The sequence below is a fragment of the Peromyscus eremicus genome, chromosome 4, assembly GCF_949786415.1.
Source record: "Peromyscus eremicus chromosome 4, PerEre_H2_v1, whole genome shotgun sequence".
Taxonomy (NCBI): domain Eukaryota; kingdom Metazoa; phylum Chordata; class Mammalia; order Rodentia; family Cricetidae; genus Peromyscus; species Peromyscus eremicus.
Genome location: NC_081419.1, coordinates 13,707,990 through 13,729,823, shown reverse-complemented (window position 1 = coordinate 13,729,823; position 21,834 = coordinate 13,707,990). Strand labels below are relative to the sequence as shown.

The 21,834-nt window shown below is 48.6% G+C and overlaps 1 long non-coding RNA gene across 2 annotated transcripts; it reads right to left on the bottom strand.

Moving 5' to 3' along the window:
- Nucleotides 1–3: 3 nt before the first annotated feature.
- Nucleotides 4–20,283, bottom strand: LOC131909011 (uncharacterized). 2 transcript variants are annotated; one of them, XR_009378724.1, is made up of 4 exons: nucleotides 19,997–20,283; nucleotides 13,569–13,627; nucleotides 8,645–8,808; nucleotides 4–89 (listed from the first exon to the last, which is right to left on the bottom strand). It is a non-coding gene; the product is annotated as an uncharacterized LOC131909011 (long non-coding RNA). The 2 variants fall into 2 exon arrangements; XR_009378723.1 differs by lacking the exon at nucleotides 8,645–8,808.
- Nucleotides 20,284–21,834: the final 1,551 nt, after the last annotated feature.

Sequence of the window (21,834 nt, the reverse complement as noted above, 5' to 3'; positions counted from 1 at the left end):
TGGGCCCTTGGTAGTGTCCGTCTTCACAATCCCATTTCATGAATTAGAAGTGCTCGAGCAAAGGTGGGAATTGGAAATCCACATCTAGCCTGTAAATGCCCAAGGAGAGAGCAGATTAGAGAAGGACCAAAATCCACTGAAGTCCTGTGTCCAAAGCGCTGGACATGTCCAGAACCCATGCCCAGGGCATCTGCTAAGGGACACTGCCATCTCAGTCTTGCCATGGGGAAGGGCATACCAGACATGCCCTGTGACCTCACAACATCAAACTGGCATCAGAATGGCGCTTGTTCCACAGACACCCATCTGTTGGCTGAAGGGTTCCTGTGTGGCTCAGCACAAAAAGAATGCATGGGTCAGATCAGGTCTTCCTCTTGGGAGTTTGGATTAGAGAAGGCAGAGACAGAGGTAGGTGCAGCAGAAACAGCTAGAACACCCCAGGGCACCACGAGAGCAGCAGAAAGCTGAAAAGACTTGTTAGCCAGAGTGTGCATGAGTCAGACATAGGCTATAGAGGCAAGGAGAGAGGAGCGAGCTCACAGGAGCAGCAGGCACCAGGCCAGCAAAGCCACAGCTTTCCTACTGTCTCAGAGTATGTCCTCCTGTTTGTGGGACCTGCACATTCACAAGGCCAGCTCACAGGCGGCTTCCGTATGTGCTATGCACAGTCGTGCAACTTAAGGCAGAAGAACTAAAGGGCCCTCACTCACTCAGCCTCATGAAGGAGAAGCTCCAGCCCCTCTGACACCAACAAGGAGTACAGCACCTGCTTCCTAAAGAGGAGAGTCTCCACTTTCAGAGAGGGTGAGACCTGAAAGGAATGGCCATGTGTGCCTGAGGCTTCAAATGTGAAGCGAGCTTTCTGGTACATCACTCCCTCTAGTAGTTGAGGTGGGCCCTCGGCAGATAGGAACATATAGAATGTCGCTGAGAAACAGTCTCCACCATCTCCACCATCTGTGTGAGATGCACGGCTACCAGAGTGGCCCCGATTCCTCTTAGTGACTGACTCGTTTTAATCTACTGGACACTGAAACTCATGATTTGGGACCTGCTTCCCTCTTGTGTTGTCCCCAGGAAGTGCAGAGGTAAGCACACAGATGTATGACATGTATTTCCAGTGTTAAGCACAACCCTGGCTTCATCAAATATTTCTTTAATTTCCTTCTGTCCCACTTTCTTCAGACATAATTCTATCTTGAAAGTCTGGAGGTGTACTTGAAGACTGCATTGACGTATGCGGGGGGGGGGGGGACAGAGTATAAATGAACTTGGGAGGCTTGTTCCCAATCTCCAGCTATAACTGACTCCCACATAGCCAAGAATGACAGCCCCTTCTATGTGTCCAGTTAGCTATGCCTATGTTCACTACCACCCATATAACCTGGCACCTGGAAGGTGACTACACACCTGCTGCCTCCCTGTCACACAAACAAGGAAGCCACAAACCTGGCTTATAACCCACAGCTGGAAAGGGAGGCCCAGCTCTGATTTCAGAGCCCCGCCCTTCACTCCATGGTTTCCTCAGCCCCTCCCTGCTGAAGGAACTTCTCCCCATGTCACGGGGGTTGAGGGGGCATTGTTGCCCAGCTGGCCTCCACTTGTGCCACCTCCTTGGACCCTTTCCCAGGCTCTAGACCTCAAACTGTGTTCCTACCTCAGGAAGGTGGTAGAGAGGGTGGGGGTGGTCTTAACTGGTGTGCAGCCACCCGATAATATATAAGAAACCCATGGGGACAGTTCAGTTCTTCCACGTCAAGCAGAAGAAAGTGTGGGGATGAATGAATGAGCATAGGACCTGGAGCTACCCTTCCTTGCTACTGAGACTTGAGTGGACGGACCTAGAAAGTCAGCCCTGTGACTGAGGGTCATTTATGGAGAGCCCCACCTCAGAGGGAAGCTGCTATCACTGACAACCTAGGCTTGGCCTACTCTTGACACCCAACAGATGGGAATCCTCAGACCCTACACACCAAGATTGAGTGGTATCTACCTACTATTTAAGATTACCTAAAAGACATGGCTTTGTGTGAGAATACCAGAGAGAAATGAGGTGGGGCTAATATGTAGGCCAGTCTCTATCTTCAAAGTCTTTCTAAAAGACCCTAAAAAATAGTATCTCTATGCTGTGGGTTGATCCTTCTGTACACTGTGAAGGTTTGTCACTGTGATTGGTTTAATAAACAAGCTGTTCAGCCAATAGCCAGGCAGGATAAGGTTAGGTGGAAAAACCAAACTAAGGAGGGGAAGAAGAAGGGTGGAATCAGAAGGCTGCCAGCCAGACACAGAGGAAGCAAGATGAGAATGCCATACTAAGAAAAGGCACCAAGCCATGTGGCTAAACATAGATGAGAATCATGGATTAATTTCAGTGTAAGAGCTAGTTAGTAATAAGCCTGAGCTACCGGCTGAGCATTTGTAATTACTATAAGCCTCTGAGTGGTTATTTGAAAGTGGTTGCAGGACAGAGTGGGACAAAGAAAGGCCTCCATTTACATCCCTGTCTGGGTTTTCCCTCTTCCCTCTGTTCTGACACCACATTCTGTTTCTCACTTTATATTCACTTTATATTTATATAATATTTATATATTACAATATATGAACTTGGAGTTGCCTGATGATAATAAAGTTTTGAAATTTTAGTACCCTGGGAAGGGCCCCTGACCAGGCTTTAGGTCCCTCTATTATTTCCTGATAAGTCAGACTCTCCCAACGATAGATTTCCAGAAAAAGCAGAACCATTTCCTACGTTTAAGCTCGTCCCTGAATCAAATGGATGGAATTTGGTCTTGCCTGTCAGTCTTCTCCAGGTATTGTAGGTTGGCCTCCATTCATCACCCTTGCTTCCAGTTCCCATCACATATCTCCAACCCTGGACTGTCAGCTGAGGACTTACAGCCTTTGCTATCTATGTCAAAAGGGCAAGATGGGCTACCTTGTTTCCTATGCACCTGCTCATTTCTGCCCTGAATGTTCTCTGTAAGAGGCCTCAGAGAGTCCTACTATTCCCTATTAGGGAATGGGTAAATACACCTCAGAACCTGCTGTAGTTTGGATCTCAAAGATTCATTCATTATAGTCTTGTCTTCAGCTTGGCACTAGTGGGCAGCACCAGAAACTTTACAAGACTTCCCCTAGAGGGAGGGGTCACTGGAGGCATGCCCATGAAAGGGACCAGGCCATGAGTTGAATGGCTTTGCTCTGCCATGTGTTTCCACCATGATGTCTTGCCACAAAACCAAACCAGTGGGGCCAGTCAGCTACGGGCTAGAACCTTCACCACTGTGAGCTGAAACACAATCCTTTCTTTATAGGTAATTTTTTTTTTCAAATATTTGTTAGAGTGACAGGAAGCTAATATAAGACATGCTCTTATATTAGCAACTTCCCTGAATTGCAGCCATCACCCCTGGGCCCGCCTGGTAGAAAATGACCAAGCCAAAGGTGAACATGGACTATCCATGTTAAGGCCTCCTCAAGTAACCAGGCCATTGGGCACAATAAATAACCACTGATCCACACTGAAGCTAGAAGAGAGGCATGGAAAGAAGCACTCTGGTTCCAGGTGCTGGAGTATGAGACAACGCAGCCCTACCACCTCTCTTCCCAGACCCCAAGGCAGAGCTTCACACCCTACCCTCCCAGCTAAGTCCTGCTCCCTGTATACATGCCTGGCTCTCCTCCTGTGTGTAGTCCCTTCTCTTGTCCTCGTTCCCTGACCCCCACACATCACATCTTAATGTGTTTCAGCCTCAGGTCCCATCTGAGCACACAGCCAGGATGACTCACTTACTCTCACTACAGAATTCATTTGACAGGCCGTGTCCATGCGTGATCTTGGGGATGGGAACAGGAGCACCAAAGCCTAGAGGGAATCCCATGTATCTCTTTGTAAATAGGTACTTATACATACATGCATGCGTGTACATGCAGCAGCAATAACGGAATATGTTCATGGCTGCCATGGACATCATTGAATATTGGGTTTCATTTGGGTTTGCCTTCCCAGAAGAAATCCAGTGTTCCTCCCTGGAATTTTTCAAAGATGAGGGGAGGGGGGAGGATGAGAGAAACTACAGTTTTCTAGAGACCATAGAGGAGAGAACAGATCCCTGAGTTCTGGTGTCTGAAAGACCTAGGGAGAGAAGGGTTTAGGAGGCCAAGGGAAGTTGAGGTAAAGGGGAAGAGAGGTGAGTTAAGGAAACCCAAAGGCTGCTGGTTGGTATGTGGTCTGACCGGGCCAAGATTCTTTTAAAACAACTGAAGTCAACCTGACTGCATTCCACATTGCTCTATTTCAACCCTCAGTGCTTACCCAGAGGGCTCTTGTTGCCTGGAAGTAAGCTTGGGAAACACAGGTGGTTCCCTTGGGCTTCCTGTTCACTGTGGAGTCTCATTGCTGGGGTGGTGGATCACGTTCCCCAGTCCCACCCTGGAATCCTATCATTATCCCTTAGTTCAAGTGGGTCAAAAAGTTCAAGACTGGTCTTTACTTGAGATGTTCAGGTCTCTTTATATGATCCCTGGGGTTCTAGAGCCTGAAGCCAAGCTTCAGTTCCTGGAGGCCAGGCCATATGGGTGGTGTACACCTTCATGGTGGGGTTGCTAAATTTACCAGATAAACACATAAGGGATCTGGGCATATATGATAGAGTATTTATCTATCATGTGCAAGGCCCTGGGTTGATATCCAATAATGTTTTTAAAAGAATGAAAAACAAAACCAAACAAAAAACCAGCACTCCCAATATCTGTGACATGCTTGAAACACCCTAGTAATTTATCAGAAATTCAAATTTAACTGATAAAACGCAAATTCTGTGTTTTATCTGGCAACCCAACACCATGGGAGAAGGTACAGTTAATGTGATCCAGTCCCTGCAAATGGGCTACTTATCCAGCTCTACAGCCATGAGCTCATCTCTCCCCAGGCTCCCCAGGAATGGGGCAAACCTAAATACCCACTTCTCTTTGCAAGGAAGCTAAGGTTCGGAGGGGTCCACAGAGTTTTCTAGCTGGCAAACAAGTGAGAGCTGGGGGCTGAAGCCAGGTGTAAGGCTCCCCTGAGCAGCACTTGCTCCCCACCCACAAGCCAGTGTGCGTCTCCCCTTCTTCAGTTCTTCAGGATTCCTCCCTGAATGGATGTGTTGGATGACCTGAAGGGTGTAGTCCTTCCAATGCCCATCGTAGCTGCCCTAGCAGTTATCTGGGTGAAAACTGAGACTAGTCTCCCCTCCACCCTCCATGAAGAAATAAGAAAGCAGAGCACATGTATGTCACAGGTATTTTTTTCCCCACCTCCTGAGTTCAGTGAAATCTCCTCCCTCACACCTTTCTTACATGGATTAGCTTATTTTGTATTTCTGTGTGAGGACGACTTGGGGGCATCAGTTCTCTCCTCCCACCATGTGGATTCCAGGGATCCCACTCTGGTCCTTGGGCTTAGTGGCAAGCTCCTTTACTGACTAAACTCTTATCCCGACCAGTAAAATCAAAATCTCTCATCTGAGGTATTAAACAAAGCTGCAAGGAAAAGATTCAGCAATAAAAGACTATGCCTCATGAACTGGGTTCTGTTGCCTCTAAATAAGTAAAGTGGTTCTTCATTTTTTGGGGTCTTGTGATGATTAAGGACACATTCTGGGAGACGCAGAACGGCCCTGCCAGGCCAGGAAAAGACAATGTTGCAGAAGATACAGGGGGAGGAGTGAGCAGGCAGTGAGGTAGGAAAGAGAGCAGCACTGTTTCATTGTACATCTCCTACCTCAGTCTGGAGCTCTGCATTTCAGGTAATGTTCACTAGAAGGATATTTTTCAAGGAGAATATCACAGGGCTAACCTGTACTTATATCTGGTGGGAGGTAAGTGGCACCCAGGGGACCAGGAGGTCAGTCCCTCTTACCCTACCTTAGAGCTTCAAGGAAGGTTTTTCTGTTTTCTCTTAGTTTTTTTTTTCACCATAGGGTCTCCTTAGGAACCACCTCTGGCTGGCCTCGAACTCATGCCCTGCCCTCATGAATGCTAGAATTACAAGTGTGCTCTGCCATGCCTGGCTTATATGGTATTGGGGGTCAAACCCAGGGCTTTGTGCACATCAGGCAAAGACTACCAACTGAGCAACACCCGCAGCCCAGAAATTGTTTTGGTCTTCAGAGAGCAGGAGGAAGCAGAGAAGACACCTGGATTGTGCCTTTTTACAATGGATTTGCCTTTTGCTCTTGGCTTACAGATCTAGCTTTCAAGAATGGGAGACTGAGCGGGGTAGTGGTGGTGCACACCTTTCATCCCAGCACTCGGGAAGCAGAGGCAGGTGGATCTCTGTGAGTTTGAGGCCAGGCTGGTCTACAGAGCTAGTTCTAGGACAGCCAGGGCTATACACACACAAAAAAAACCCTGTCTTGAAACAACAACCAAAAACCAAAAACCAACAACAACAGAGAGAGAGAGAGAGAGAGAGACAGAGAGAGAGAGAGAGAGAGAGAAGCCGCTGCTGAGCAGGAAGGTAACAACCAGCATTGAGGTGACAGTGAAGAACGCTGATGAAGAGACTTCACAGACTATCTTCACATCCTAACTCTACGACTGACTAGCCCTGTGGCAGAGGGAAACCTCTCTTGGTCCCTTATCTGAAGAATAAGGAAATCGGACTGCAAAGCCACCCAACAGGTTTGCTATGCAATGGGAACAGGTCTGAGTGCGGATGCTGGGCCTGGTCCTTGGAAGGTGATCTTTGCAGCCCAACTCTGTTGCTCTGCCATTCACCCAGAGAAGCAAAGTAAATAACACACACACACACACACACACACACACACACACACACACACACACACCTTGTCAGGCTCATCCAGATCCACATACTGTCAGCTCTTGGCCTGCTGGAGGAGATAGCACTCAGCCCTCTGTCTGGAATATGACACCTCCACACACACACACACACACACACACACACACACACACACACACCTCCTTGTCAGGCTCATCCAGATCCGCATACTGTCAGCTCTTGGCCTGCTGGAGGAGACAGCCCTCAGCCCTCTGTCTGCTTCTTTCCTTTGACCCCATAGCAGCCCTGACCCTTCCAGAGACGCGGGAGGTGAACTGTCTTGTCCAAGTGTCCCTGGGGGGAGGACATCCACAACATCCAATGAAAAGACACCCCAGCAAAATGGAGTTTCCTGGAATGGAGTGATAGGACTTGGTGCCTCTACTGAACTCGGGCCCAGAGCACTATGAGAACTGACTAGGGGAGGTCCCACATCTTGCTCCCAAGGGAGCCTTCATGCAAATGTGGCGGGTAAGGGGCCCCCATAACCAATGGTGAAACCAGCTAAGATTCACAAAGAGAGCAAAGGGTGGCGGAGGGAGGGGGGAGGGGGTTGGGGTGGGGAGCTAACCTAAAACAAAGCTCAGGAACAGCTGTGGCCTCAGAAGGTAAAGGACCCCTAGGAGGTCAGGTCAGGCCTCCCCTGGTCCCCTTCCTTGGTCCTCTCACCCCAGCATCTGGGGTGTGATCTCTACACTAGTGGTTACTATTCATAGGTGGAGGAGGTGCTATGATGTTCCGTAGTCCCAGTGGGCTGCGGACATGCCTGTTTGGAGTCTGTTCTTTTTCTTTTTTTTTTTTCTTTCTTTCTTTCTTTTTCTTTTCTTTTTTTTTTTTTTTTTTTTTTGGTTTTTCGAGACTGTTCTTTCAAGCTGGGCTAAGGTCTAATAGTCCTGGCCCTGATGGGACAACCTTCTCAGCCTTTTAGTAGAAGAATGACTCTAACTATGGAATTCTAGGCCCTGGAATACGGAAGCAGGAGCTGAGGACCAGTTCCAAGAGACACTTGTGGGTCTTACAGTGCCTCAGAGAGGGACACTTTTGGGAGTGACGTGGTTCCTCTTACACATCAGGAAAATAGTCCTAAATCAGGGCTGAACAAGTTGGGGAGGGGGCGGCTCCTTCTTCTAACTCCAACCTCTTAGGGTGGGGCCAGAGTACAGGGTGGAGCAGGGAGCACTTTAAGGGCTGAAGCCCAGACTCCATTTGTGCAAGCGACCACACCCAGAGCTGCTCCAGCCCCCTCCGGGGACTCCAGCCTTCCGGGGTCTACTATCAAGGCCAGCTGGGACCTCAACCACAGTAGTCATTAGGACTCAAGATAGGCTACCTTGACCCTTCACCCTTCACCTAACAGCTCTCTAGAGGCCCTGGGGAAAGGAGGGAGAAACAGACATCAGAGAGGGGCCAGATAGAGCTAGATAGGGGATAGATAGCGCGGAGGGGAGATAGGGAAGGCAAGGGTCCAGTGAGGTCAGGCTCATACCAGGTACACAGTAGCTATTGATCAAGCAAGCCCAGAAACTTGTCTCCATCCGGCGTACCTGTCCCTAGCTGCAACCATGAGGGTCCTCATAAAACTCTATTTTCTGGTCCTCTGACCCAGATTCCCCCAGCCCCGCTCCCGGTAAGGCCACCTAGCTCACCTTCAGGGGCTCTCCTGGACTCTCCCGCCCCAGGAACACTTTCTGCCGCACAGTGGTCCGCCTGCGAAAGTGGCGGCTTATGCTTCCGACTTCCGTTCCCCTCACCACCGTGACACATACCCCTCCCGCTGCTCTCGCTCTCCAGGGCTCCCTAGCCCTCAGAGCGGCTCAGTACCTCATACTTCCTGCCCACAAGACAAGGGCCTCCACTTCCGGCTTCAGCATCTCCCAGGGCCTCATACCCTGTCTGTGCCGCCTGCTCCGTGGAAGCCGTTACCCTGGAGCGCCATCCCAGAGTGAACCTGCCACAAACTGGCCTTCTCCTCATAACACCAGGCCCTGGGAGAAAGGGGAAGATACTGAGGCTTGGGCTGTGAACAGGCCCCTCCTCCTTCCTCCGTGTGGTTTTTGCCTCAGGTTCTGTCTCGGCCTCAGCTTGGTCCCCTGGAGGGTTAGCAATGGGAGGCAGAAGGGCCTCAAGTCAATCATTTTGTTTTTCATATATGACATTTCAATTTTTATATGGTTATGTTCTGTGCTGCCAGCGATAATGACACCTGAGACATTACCTTATGCTACCAAAGGCCACCCCCTCCCCAGAGCTCCTTAACCTGTTCTCACTCTGACCTCATAAGCATGACCGCTCCAGTCACTGCGCAGAGGCAGCTGGCTTCAGCCTGCACAAACGGGAAGTGGCAAAGCTAGGATTCAAACTGAGCCTCTTGAGCGCAAGAACTAATCATTACCTAGTCACAACAATTGAGTTCCAGGCACAAGTCCCTGGGTCAGGCTACAGTGTCTAGGAGTACGATACCGAGGCCAGTGGGAAGCCATATCCAACACACACAATCCATACTTCCGGTCTCAGCTCCACCGTTTGTCTGCTGAGGATCCAAAGACCCTTCCCTAGCCACAGCTCTAGCTCTTACAAACACACCTGCCTTCCTCTTTACTGGCCTGCCCACAACAGGGGTGCTGTCATGGCCTCGGTCACGGGCCTAGTGCGGGTGGCCTACATTGAGAGGGCCTGACTCTGGCTGAGTCCTCCTCCAGCTGTCCTTCTCTTATGGATGAGGGGAATCCACAGAGATGCTCCTACCTGGACCCACATCCCCCTCCTGGGTGTGGAAAGTCTTAGAATCCTTGGCTCTGGGCCCCCGTGGCTTTCCCCCCAGGCACATTGCAGCTCTGTACAGCCCAAGACTAGGTTTAGGGAGGCTAGAGTGCTGATAGCAGAGGGTGGGGTAGAGGGTAGGGCTTAGAGTCCTGCTCAAGTCACCCATCCCCCACCCCACCCACCCTGTGCTCGAGATGCAGGGTCAGGGTGAGGAAGAGAATGAGAGGTGGGGGCCACACAGGGGCCAAGATGGGAATAGGTTCTGCTCCAGGAGCCACCTTGAGAGGGGACAAGGACTCTGCTTCAGACCTGGATCTTCGGGCTGCTACTAAGGTAGGACATAAAGTAGGAAGTCAAGACAGAATTAATACGGCAGTTTGTCAGTTTCCCGTAACTTTTATATATTTGATACATTAGATGAAATCAGAAAGTGGTTCTGGCGGGCCCAAACCAACCACTTCCTGAGACTGGCAAGTGTTGCGCACAGCTTAATCTCACAAACACCTCCAATGCAACATCTCCTGGTCCATCCTCTCATCCAAGCTGCAATGCCTCCTGCATTCAGGATTTTACCACTCCCCACACAGCTGGGTAAACCTGAAACCTAAATATATCACCTAGAAGCAGACCTCTCCCCAGGCTCTAGCCTCGTCTCTGGTATGGAGCACTCCAGCAGTACCTTCTGCGTTCCTGACCCCACACAGGAAGCTGCTGACCAGCCAGGAATAAAACATGCTGCCTGTTCACAGGGAGCCTTCAATCTAGAGACAGAAAATCAGCGAGCACACTAGCTAACCAGCATCTGTCTGTTCGCTGAATGCCTAGAGTGATGGCAGGAAGGGGTGGAGAGAAACCAGGGAGGGTGGCAGGGGAGGGTGCAGAGGGCAGGGGAGGCCCAGGCGGAGGAGGTATATTATTTACACCTACACGGAGAGGGCCCAACACAGAAGAACAGTGAAGGCTGAAGGTCCAATTCCTTATCTGCGATGGGAAAAGTCTAATGTCCAGGTAACAGTCAGTCCGCCCGGCACTGGGAGAAGTCCCCACCAGGGACGAGGAGGGGCCGAGGAGGGGCCGGGCCCGCTGGAGTTCACTGCGTCCACAACCGTAGACCAAGGTGCATTGGAAGTTGGTAGTCAAGGGCCAAAGGAATATTTATGCATTTGTTTTTAGAATCATTTGCCTAATAAACGAAGAACAACTGTCCGGGGCTACCTGAGAGCAAACCCCGAGTCAGGCGACTTCGGTGGTGGGGGTGGTGTCCAGGTAAGGGAGGGCACCGTCTTTGGGAGAGAGGGAAGGGCCTGTGACTGGGGACTTAGGAATCAGGGACAGCTGAGAAGTCTGGCTGCTTAAGCAGATAAGAGGTTTGAAGGTGGGAGGGAAGTCAAGAGCCACTTCCGGACTTCTGGTTTGAGTGACTGGACAGGGCTAACAGCGGCACTCGCTGAAGTGGAAAAGCACCGGGAGATGAAGCTTTTGGGAGGAGATCAAGAGCTCGACTTTTTAAACGTTGGGTTTAGATATCTCTGAAATTCAGGCAGGAACTGAACACCATGCCTGGAGTTTAGGGGCTGGTGTGGCCCCAGAGAGGTATCTGAGCCAGGGGTGGTGGGACCCACTAGGATGGGAGGTGAGAGGTCTGTAAGAGAGGCGACTGAGGGACTATCAAGAAGGTGAGAGAAACAGAAGACAGTGTTATCACCTGAGAGAGAGAAGGTTGCTTCTGAAGGAGGAAGTGGTCGGCTGTGCTGAAGGCTACTGGGAAATCAAAGAAGGTAAAAAGGAACATGAGCCTTCATTGAACATGGCCACCTAGAGTTCAGGACGAGTGACACTGGGAGGTGATGGTTGAGGCAGGTGGTCATGGTGTGTTAAGAGACAAGGAGGTGAGCAGGGTCGTCTTGTTGACTTGGGGCGGGGGGGGGGGGGCGGAGGGGGGGTTAGGGGGGGCTCTGCCTCCCTAGTGGTCCACAGCACACTCTGCTCCCTGAAGCTACTTGATGCTGCTCAGGCAGTCTGTCTGCTTCCTCAATCCCAGTTTCTGCTCATTTAGGGATCAACAGCCTCCCCATGACCATGAACTGCATTTACTTGACAGTGGAGTACCTGACTTAAGATTGTCCCTCCTGGGCTGGAGAGATGGCTCAGAGGTTAAGAGCACTGACTGCTCTTCCAAAGGTCCTGAGTTCAGTTCCTAGCAACCACATGGTGGCTCGCAACCATCTGTAATGAGATCTGGTGCCCTCTTCTGGCCTGCAGTCATACATGCTGCATACGTAATAAATAAATAAAATCTTAAAAAAAAAAGATTGTCCCCCTGTTTAACAGACTGCTCTTTCCTAGTTACTTCAAAACAAAAGAGAATTCTGCCTCTCCTTCACCTTCCTGGCAGGGGGCCATGAAAGACTTCCTTGACTGCTGGAGTCCTCAGCCTGCATGCACCTCCTATAATTTTCATCTCCTGATACTATAAGAAGCAAAACTTTGTTTTGGTGGAGGATCCCTTGATGAAGGCCAAGAGGGCCTCCAGCTACAGGGACATTATGGCCCCTGGTCCTGGAGTCCCAAGTAGTGACCTTTACCTTTGCCATCCTTCTCCTTCCACTCATGGAGTCTCTCCCCAGTCCACCATCCCCTCCTGAGAACCCAAACACATCCTGACCTGACCACACACTCCGCAGCACACAGCCCACACGGCCCAAGATAGGCAGCATGGCCAGAGTCCCTCCTGCTCCCGAGAGGTGAGCTGCTTCCTGTTTGCCCACAGAGGAAGCCCTTCAGCACAGGTGGTGGCAGTGTGGCATGGGAGGGGGAGGGGACATCTCCTGGGAGAAGAGCCCCTCCTAAGGCCCCAAGGGAGGAGAGGGAAGTGTGGGGGAGGGAGACAGGACCCTGTTATCATTACCTCAGCCCTTGTGAGGCTGGCTGTGCACGGACATCTGCAGACATTCATTCGCCAGGCTTTCCTGATTCCCTGGCACTTCCCTTGGGAGCTTATGGGTGAAGGCTCACTTCCAGTGCTCCAGGAAGACGAGGAGACTAGGGGTCAGAGGAATCACTGGGGCTCAAACAGTAAACAGCAAATACCCTTCCTCTACCTTGCTACCATCCATGTGCTGTGGACAGAAGCATTGCAACACTGTGGTAGAGGGCAGGCCTTCTCTCCAAGCCAGCGGGGCTCCTGTGTCGAACCCTGAAGCTTTTTCTCCCATCAGAACATCTCAAAACTCTAGGGCTAGCAGAGCTGAAACACTGAACCTCTGGACAAGTAGCAGGCAGTGTGATGGGAGGGTTGGGGGCGAGGGGGCTGATACATCCCGTAGGTCTTTAAATCTGCCCCTGGAAAAGCTCTTTCCTTTGGAGAAGCCTGCAGTAAGGCAGCTGTGTGATCTGTTTCCAGGCAGAGCCCCATTCCCTGTCAGCAATCTGAGCTCTGCAAGCATGGGCCCTCAGAAAGTACAGAAAGGAGGACACCAGCCTCCCCAGATCCCCTCTTGCAAGTTAGGTGTTTATATCACACTGGCTGGGAGATGGGTTCCCAGGGACCAGAGCAAAGAGCTGGAGGTGGGTGGGTCAGGTCTTCAGTGGCCAACAACAGCAGGGCCAAAGGCACTACCTCCTGGATGCTTGTGTCTTAGAATTGGGGAGTGGGACATCTCTCAGAGTCAGGACAAAGGATGGAGTAAGAATCCACAGGTAATGCCACCGCCAACCTCCCACCACAGCCACAGCTACGGGTGCTACTCTCAGCTTCCTGAAGAAATCAGGAAGTGATTATGAAAGTGGACTCGGCAGCACAGGCCGCACTCAGCTACTTGAGAGGCTGAGCAGGAAGACGGCAAGTTTAAGACATGCTGGGGCTACAAAGCAAGTTCAAGGCCAGCTTGAACAATTTAGTGAGACGCTATCTCAAAAAAAAAAAAAAAAAAAAAAAAAAGTAAGCCGGACTAGGTATATATCTCTGCAGCAGAGCACTTACCTAGCCTGGGTATGTGTCTCAGCAGAAGAGCGCTTATCTAGCATGCTCGTTTCAATCCCCTGAAAGAAGAAAAAAAGGAAGTACAAGTCTCTATTGTTGTGGTATATTATTTTAACTATGTAAAGATGTGTTGTATTATGGTGTGGAATATTTTAACTGTAAAGGTGTGTTAGTTTTGTTTATGCTACATTTGTTTAATATGTAAAGATATGTTGCATTTGTTTCACCTTTTCTAAGGCATCTGGTTGGTCTAATAAAAAGCTAAATGGCCAATAGCTAGGCAAGAGAAAGGATAGGTGGGGCTGATGGGCAGAGAGAATAAATAGGAGAAATCTAGGCTTGAGAGAGAAGTGAAGGAGGAGGAGAGAGGACAGAACAAGAGAGACACCAGGGGCCAGCCACCCAGCCACCCAGCCACCCAGCCACCCAGCCACCCAGCCACCCAGCCATTCAGCCACCCAGCCACCCAGCCATCCAGCCACCCAACCACCCAGATACCCAGCCAGCCACGGAGTAAGAAGGAAAGAAAGACATACAGAATAAAGAAAGGTAAAAAGTAGAAAAGGAGAAATAGGCTAGTTTAAGTTAAAAGAGCTAGCCAAAAATGAGCCTAACTAGGCCGAGCATTCATAACTAATAAGTCTCTGTGTCATTCATGATTTGGGAGCTGGTTGGTGGCCCGAAAGAAAAAGAAAAAGCCTGCTACAATCTATCTCTGTGTTGGCTGCTCGGGTCAGGTGACCTGAGGAAGCAGTCCTGGTCAAATTGAAGACCCCCTGTGTCTGTGGACTGGTGCTCCTGGGCAGAGCCAAGCCAGGGTGCCCCAGATTTCCTCTGCTCCTCATGGAAGCTCACTCTTTCTTTTTCACAAGGCTCTCCTCTCTGTCTGCCTTCACTTCATGGCTGGGAGAGTTCTGGGTGAGAACTTTTCATGTAGCCATTTATCTGTCCCTCTCATGTGGTCGGTGAGTGGTCTCCATAGTGAATTACCCTCCCTCACCAAAAGGCATCCACTAAAAATCTGCTGGAGCACACTAACTCACCAGTACCTACAATAGCAAAATATGCACATCCTCCACCTCAGCCGGAGGAACCCAGGCAACCATCACTGAGCTTGTTTTTAAAAGATATTTAAGCAGAAAGATGCTCAAAGTATATTATTAATTTAAGAAAACTGTTCATGGACTAGGGAGCTAGCTCAATTGGTAAGATGCTTGCTTGCTGTACAAGTGTGAAGACATGGGTTCAATCCCCAGCACCTGCATAAAAAGCTGCACTGTATGACACCTGCTTATAGTCCCAGCACTAGGGAGGCAGACTCCGGGGACCCTAGGGCCTCACTGGCGGCCAGCCTAGCCTAACCAGAGAGCCTCGGGTCCCCACGATAGACTCAGTCTCCCCAAACTGGGTGCGTGGTAAAGACATTTAAAGATTCAGCAAATATGGACGAAGCCTTCTTAGACAGAACTGATTTTACACAAGAGAATGCAGCAACCTCTGAGAAATAAGGCATCTACAAATGCCTTCTTTGGAAGTGTCTACTCCAGGAAGGGAACACGTGCAAGGGAAGGTAAACCTCAGCCAATCCCTGGGACTGTTTTATGGCCCTGAAGACGGCAAGATCATTCGGACCTACACAAACAGTATCACAAACTTCCTCCCTCAAATCTATCTTTCTTCCCAACAGAATCTTACGTGTTCTTCCTAGAGAAGCCTTTTCCTGCCCTCCACTTTTCTCTACTAAGTTAGGTATCTAGGCCTTTAATGAAATCATTTAAAAATCCAGCCTCTCCTGTTAACCTGTCTTTTGTCTGTTTCATTTTCGGTTCCCAGTCACTAAGAAGGTAGAGGAAACAGATTTATCCTCTCCTGCACAGGGTTGGGAGGAAGCTTTGGCTCCAAGATTACCCCTCTGCAAATACACAAATCCAAGGCTGTGTCTGTCTAAGTGGGTGTATACATTAAAACAATATTTTTAATACTTTAACATATTTTTAATAGTTAAGCATTTATGTGACTATGCATTAAGAAAATTACAACTGCTGTAGCGATCCTGTAGTCTCACAGATGGTATTATCAAGGTAAGATGCTAAAATACCCACTTCATACACTCAAAGAAAACTATTAAATAAAAATACTATAGAAGAAAAACTCCCCTGCCAAAAATCATGACAAGGGCACATAACTGAGCGGACACTACAGCTAGGTTTCAGCATTTCTTGCACTTTCACTTTTATAGGAAAGGTAGACTGTCTTCTTCACAGTGCCCACTCATTCTGACCAGCTGTCTGTCAATCATTGACTGGAAAACCAGGTGTGTGTAGTTATCAGCAAATCATGGAATCATAAAAAAAGAACATGTATGCTTTGACAGGGTGAAGAAGGAAGACAACCCAAGGCACTTCCTGGGTGACCAAAAAGGTCACACACTCCCCTGGAGTGCCATGCTTAACATTGCCCACAGCAGCAAAGCCCCGAGATGACCAGAGCTCTCTGTACCAGTGAAGACAGACACAAGCTGCTCCAACCATGTCACCCTCAGGGTTGACAACTCCCTGCAGGAATGGAGCTTGGGCCTTCCAGCTGGGGGACTGAGCCAGTACACTGGGCTTCTTACACCATTTGCCCTTTTCAGTGTCTGTTCTGTACCCTCCAAGGCAGGCAGGAAGGGATAATTCCTTAGGCCTTGTCTATACCACCTCCCACCCCCGACTCAGGCTCAGATTCCAGAATGGCAGAGTCCATTAAAACGTGCCATGTCTCCTCAGCTGGCCGGGCCTGTCCATCCACTTCTTACACAGCTGCCCCTGGGCTCTTGTTCTGGCCAGGTCTCTCTGGCCCTTTACTCTGCTCTTCCGGGCTGATCTCACTCCCACATGCTCCCCTCCCAGGCACTTGCTGAAGACTCTTCAAGCCCTATCCAGCCGAGTCCCACCCACAGATGAACTCTCCACAGGACTTCAGACTTAGCAGCCTGCTCATGTGCCAAGAGCACCCTCCTCACCCTTGCCTTGGAGCCAGCCACTCCCAAGTCCTGTCTAGCAAACAGCCGCAGAGTTGCTGGTTTTCCTTGTGAGCAGCCTTGCCACCAGCCTGGGCCCTGTCTTTCCTCTTATGCCTGGAGGGCTCAGTGGTACAGTGACCTCTCCTGTCTGATTTGAGAGCGGCAGGGGCTCCTGACCTCTCAGGTAGCAGGTCCTTAGCCCATCCTAAATTCCCACCAATATGACATCATCCTTCCCTGGGAATCTTCACTGACTGGACACCCTCCATTCACAATAACCACCCCTATCAACAAAACAAAACAAAACACCCTATGGAATGGGCCTTCCACTGTCCTCTTGATCAGCTCTGATTCTTCCCCATTCTCATACAATGTTCTCCACCCTCAGGTCTTTCACCACAATACCCCAGTCACCCCTTCTAGACTAATCCAAAAATAACTGACTGTTAGAATATTTCCCAAACTCCAGCTATCTGGCCAACATAAAGAGCAAGCAAAGTGTATATCACTGGCAATCTAATTACAAAAAAAAAAAAAAATGTCTTTAGCAGGTAAGAAAAAAATGATGAGGCCAGCAATATGGCTCAGCGGGTGAAGGTGCCAACCACCAAGCCTGAGGACTTTTGACACCTCCCACACATTTGCAAATAAAAGATACATTTTTTTTTTAAAAAAAATGATAATGTACAGCAGAATGTAATTTATGATTCATGCATATATAAGTCAACAGCATACTTTTCTAAAATGTGTCCAGCTCGAAGGATAAACCCATCATAAACACAGCAGGGGGGTCGCTTCTCACAGGTTGGGGTAGGGGAGGTAACAGGTGGGAGAGCTGACCCTGGCATCACAGAGTGGGAAAGCTGGCCCTGCCCCTCACTGGCTGCAGCACATGGGAGAAGAGGCCCTACACCTCCCCTGGGCAGCACACTAGAGCTGACCCTGTTGGTGGGGATGCAGGTGAGCCGGCCCTGAGGGCATGAGAGCAGGAGACACGCCCTATGTGCCCCCTCGTATGCCCCCTATGGCAATCGAGAGAGCAGGCCCTGTGCCTCACCTGGGCAAAACAGTAGAGCTGGCCCGGTGGTGTGAACGTGGGTGACCTGGATTTGATAATCTGAGAGCAGGAGAACTGGCCCCACTCCTTGCTGCAGGCTGCATTTCGTGAGCTACCTGGGGCAGGACTGGAGAGCTCGGCCGAGTGAGGGTAAGCTGGCGGGCTGACCAACCCAGCTACCACCCAGGCCCAGAGCAGTGCTGTGAGTTGGCCCACCCCAACCTCCACTTCATCTATGAACTGCTAGAACATGTGAAGGGGCTGGACCTGCAGATCCAAAACTGCAGGATCTCCACAACACTGGACAACAACAGGATATCCAAGAGGAGTCCTAGTGAGAGCCCAGTATCACTAGTGCAGCAGAAGCCAGAGGCCTTGAACCAATGACTCATAGCAATGAACACTTACAAGTAAAAATGTATGGACTAAAGAGTTCACTGTGTGACTCACTGGGCCACACTACAGCTTCTACACTGAGATTTTCTTTCTTTCTTTCTTTCTTTCTTTCTTTCTTTCTTTCTTTCTTTCTTTCTTTCTTTCTTCCTTTCTTCCTTTCTTTTGTTGTTGTTTTGGTTTCTGGTTTTTCTTTTAAATTTTGTTTTGTTTTTGGGAAAGTTGCAAGAGCAGAGGGCAGATGCCAGGGGATGGGGAGATGAGTGGGACTGGAATGCATAATGTGAAATCCACAAATAATTTAAAAAAAAGTTAAAAAAAGAATCCTTATAATTCAATAACAAAAAGACCAATATCCAATTTAAAGCACAGGCCATGCACTACAGTTTCTATTTGGAAGTGTCATGCAGTAAAGCCCCAGGCTTCAGCACATAGTGCTATTTAGTGGCACCTTTAAAAAGCAGGAACTAGTGAGAGGTCTTAGGTCATTGGAGGCATCTCAAACAGAATATTCAGACCCAGTATGTCCTTTCTCTCTCTGCTTCTCAGGTAGGAGGTAAGCTGTTGTGGAATATTATTTGAAGGTGTGTTACTTTTGTTTATGTTGCATTTGTTTAACTCTGTGAAGCTGTGTTACTGTGCCTGTCTAAAACACCCGATGGTCTAATAAAGAACTGAATGGCCAAGAGCAAGGTAGAAGAAAGGATAGGCGAGGCTGGCAGGCAGGGAGAATCAATAGGAGGAGAAATCTGGAAGAAGTAGTGAGAGAAGGAGGAGGAGGAGGCAAGAGGCCAGTCACCCAGCTACACAGCAAGTCACAGAGTAAGAAATAATGAAAGGTATACAGAAATAGAGAAAAAGGTAAAAGCCCAAAGGTAAAAGGTAGATGGGATAATAAATGTTAAGAAAAGCTAGCAAGAAACAAGCCAAGCTGAGGCTGAGTATTTATAATTAAGAATAAGCCTCTATGTATATTTATTTATTAAAAATAACAGTAAGCAGCTTCATTCTACTTCATATTCCCATCATCATATTCTGTCTCATCACAGGGCCCAAACAACAGGCTAACTGCCCATTAGACTAAAACCTACAACACTGTGTGCCCCAATAAACCTTTCTCCTTTACAAGTTGATGATCTCTGGTATTTTGCTATAGAAATACGAAGCAAACACACTGAGGATATGAAGCATATGGAGAAAGACAAACAGCTTAAAGCATGGAAAACCGATAAGATGATTCATCAGAAAATAATACTTATTAAAACTACAAGGTGAGGACATTTTGAGACTAACAAGACCAACAAGTTGGTGCTACCCTGAGTTGGTGGAAGTGTTGGGAAATCAGCACTTTCATAAGTAAAAGTCATGCTGTGTCACTGGAGCATCAATAGTCTGCTGTGCACATAACTTTAAAGGCATATTTGTGAGTTTCTCCCACTCTGAAACAGGTCTTAAAAGACAGATGAGTTGCAGGTAGACCTAACACATTATGGTCTATTCTAGCAAACAAGGGAAAATAACTGTAAACCAGCTTGATAAACATGGGATACCCATCCAACGAGACATTCAACGTTTGTTTAGAAATGGTGAAGTCCACTTATATATCTTGAAGATTGATCATTGAGAACGGCTGCTAGCTTTACAGAAAGGTACATGCCTGAATATCATTTCTTACTATCTGTAAAAGGAAAACAAGAAAAGAAAAGGGAGATGTGTGTGTGTGTGTGTGTGTGTGTGTGTGTGTGTGTGTGTGCGCGCTCATGAGTATGTGCTGCAGGTGCTTGTTTACAAATAGAATATGTGTCCTAAAGAACTATCCTTTGAGAATGTAGCCATGTTTATGGTTCAAAGAAAATTTAGCCTACAACCTCCATATTGTACTTAACCATATTTCTTTCCTTTGCTAGAAGAGTCTGTCTCCTGAGCATGCAGCCCTTGTTAATCATTTAAACTCAGAGCACAAGTTTGACTCACCCAGAGCTTCCTGAATCTCTCTCTCTTCTCCCTTTAAGACTGAGGCAGATCAACATGTGACTAGCCACAGGTTTCTTCAATCATTCCTTCCTATGGATAAAAGGAGCATAGAGTCTCTGTGAGGGGGTAAGCGATATAGCTCAGTTGGTAGAATGCTTGCCTACTGAGCCCCAGCGCCGTATAAAACTGGTCAAGGTGGCACATGCTTGTAATCCTAGCACTTAAAAAGTGGAGGCAGGAGAATCAAGAGTTCAAGGCCAGTTTGAGGCTAGCCTGGGCTACATGGGACCCTGTCTTAGAGAAAGAGAGAGAGAGAGAGAGAGAGAGAGAGAGAGAGAGAGAGATTTTAATATGAGCAAATGTACTCACAGCCCTGGTATTTTGTCTCTTTTTTTTAGCTTTTAGAGACAGGATCTCCTCATGGAGCTCAGGCTTGCCTCTGCCTCCTGGGAGTATTCCCATAATAATAATAATAAATAATTACAGAGCATGCATCACCATGTTGCCTCCACACCTCCCCTTGTCTTTTATTGCCACTTCCTGTAGTCGTGTTCTGAGGAGGCTCTCTCCTTCTCAGGGCACTGCAGGCGACTCTCGCCTTCTCATCCTCCCTATCACTCAATTATTTTGTGTGAAAATCAAAGAAGCCCATTGGCACGTCCTGGTTACTGTGACCTGAAGGTATTCCCTACCGTTCACGAGTGGAGAATTCTCAGTCAGACATAAGTTTGAGAGGTGGAAGCCTCGTTAGTGATTGGGGTCACGAGGACTCTTGCTCTCGTGAATAAACGAGGAAATTAAGGGGCATCATAAAGTAACTTTGTTATAAGACCACTCTGACCAGCTTCCTCCGTCTGGCTCTGGGATGCTCTCTTCCTGTTAGGACGCAATAAGAAGGCCCTGTCAGATACCAGCAACACGATCTTGGATTTCTCAGGCTCCAGAACCATGTTCTAAATAAAACGTCGATTTTAACCAAAAATAAATAACCTAACCTCAGCTATTTTGTTTCAGACTAGAGAAGAGGAAGTGCTGGGAATAGGGCTGGAATCCAAAGGAAGTAGGGATAAAGTGACAGCTGAGGGGCCCCAGCGTCCACAGTATGGGAACGGAACTTTGGACATGAGGCTGGGCCTCACACTGGGTAGGACTGAGCAGTACCTGACTAGCTGATCCTGTGTCCATGTCCACTCCACCTTTCTACAGCCTGGGACCAGTGCTTATTAGGAATGAGCCACAGATGCCACTACTTTGTGAAGGAATCTTTTCTAAGTGCCCACTCCACACTTCTATAAAGGCTGGAGCGACAGACAGAACTCGTTGATAGAACCTTAGCTGTGTGGGCCTGAGGCTGGGTCTCTGACTTTACCACAGGGCAGGTAAAAGCAGAGGTTTGAAAACTCTGCTCCAGATGGCAAAGCCAGACCTCTTTCTTGCCATGCAACCTCAGACAACTTCCTCTCTCTGGGCCCTGGCTTTCTCATGGGATAACTGTATACTCCAAAGCTCTGCTGTGAGGATTAACTATGCTATTACTACACATAGGAGGCTAAGGGGGCCTGGTATATAGCACATGCTCAGTAATGCAGTTACTCTGTTGTCCAGCTACTTTTTTTTTTTTTCCCGTCAAATACTGCTAATTGGATCATCTAATTCATTTCAGGATAAAAAAAGAGATTGTTAGGAATTTCCCAGAAGGCAACAGTTTTTCCTGCCATCCTCAAATCCCAGGATTCCCACTTTAATTCTCTTTGTGTGGGCCGGCAACGTGTTGATGGGTTCTGAGTACGAGCAGATACCTCTCTTGCCAGATGGAATAGCCCTCAGCTCCTGCTGAC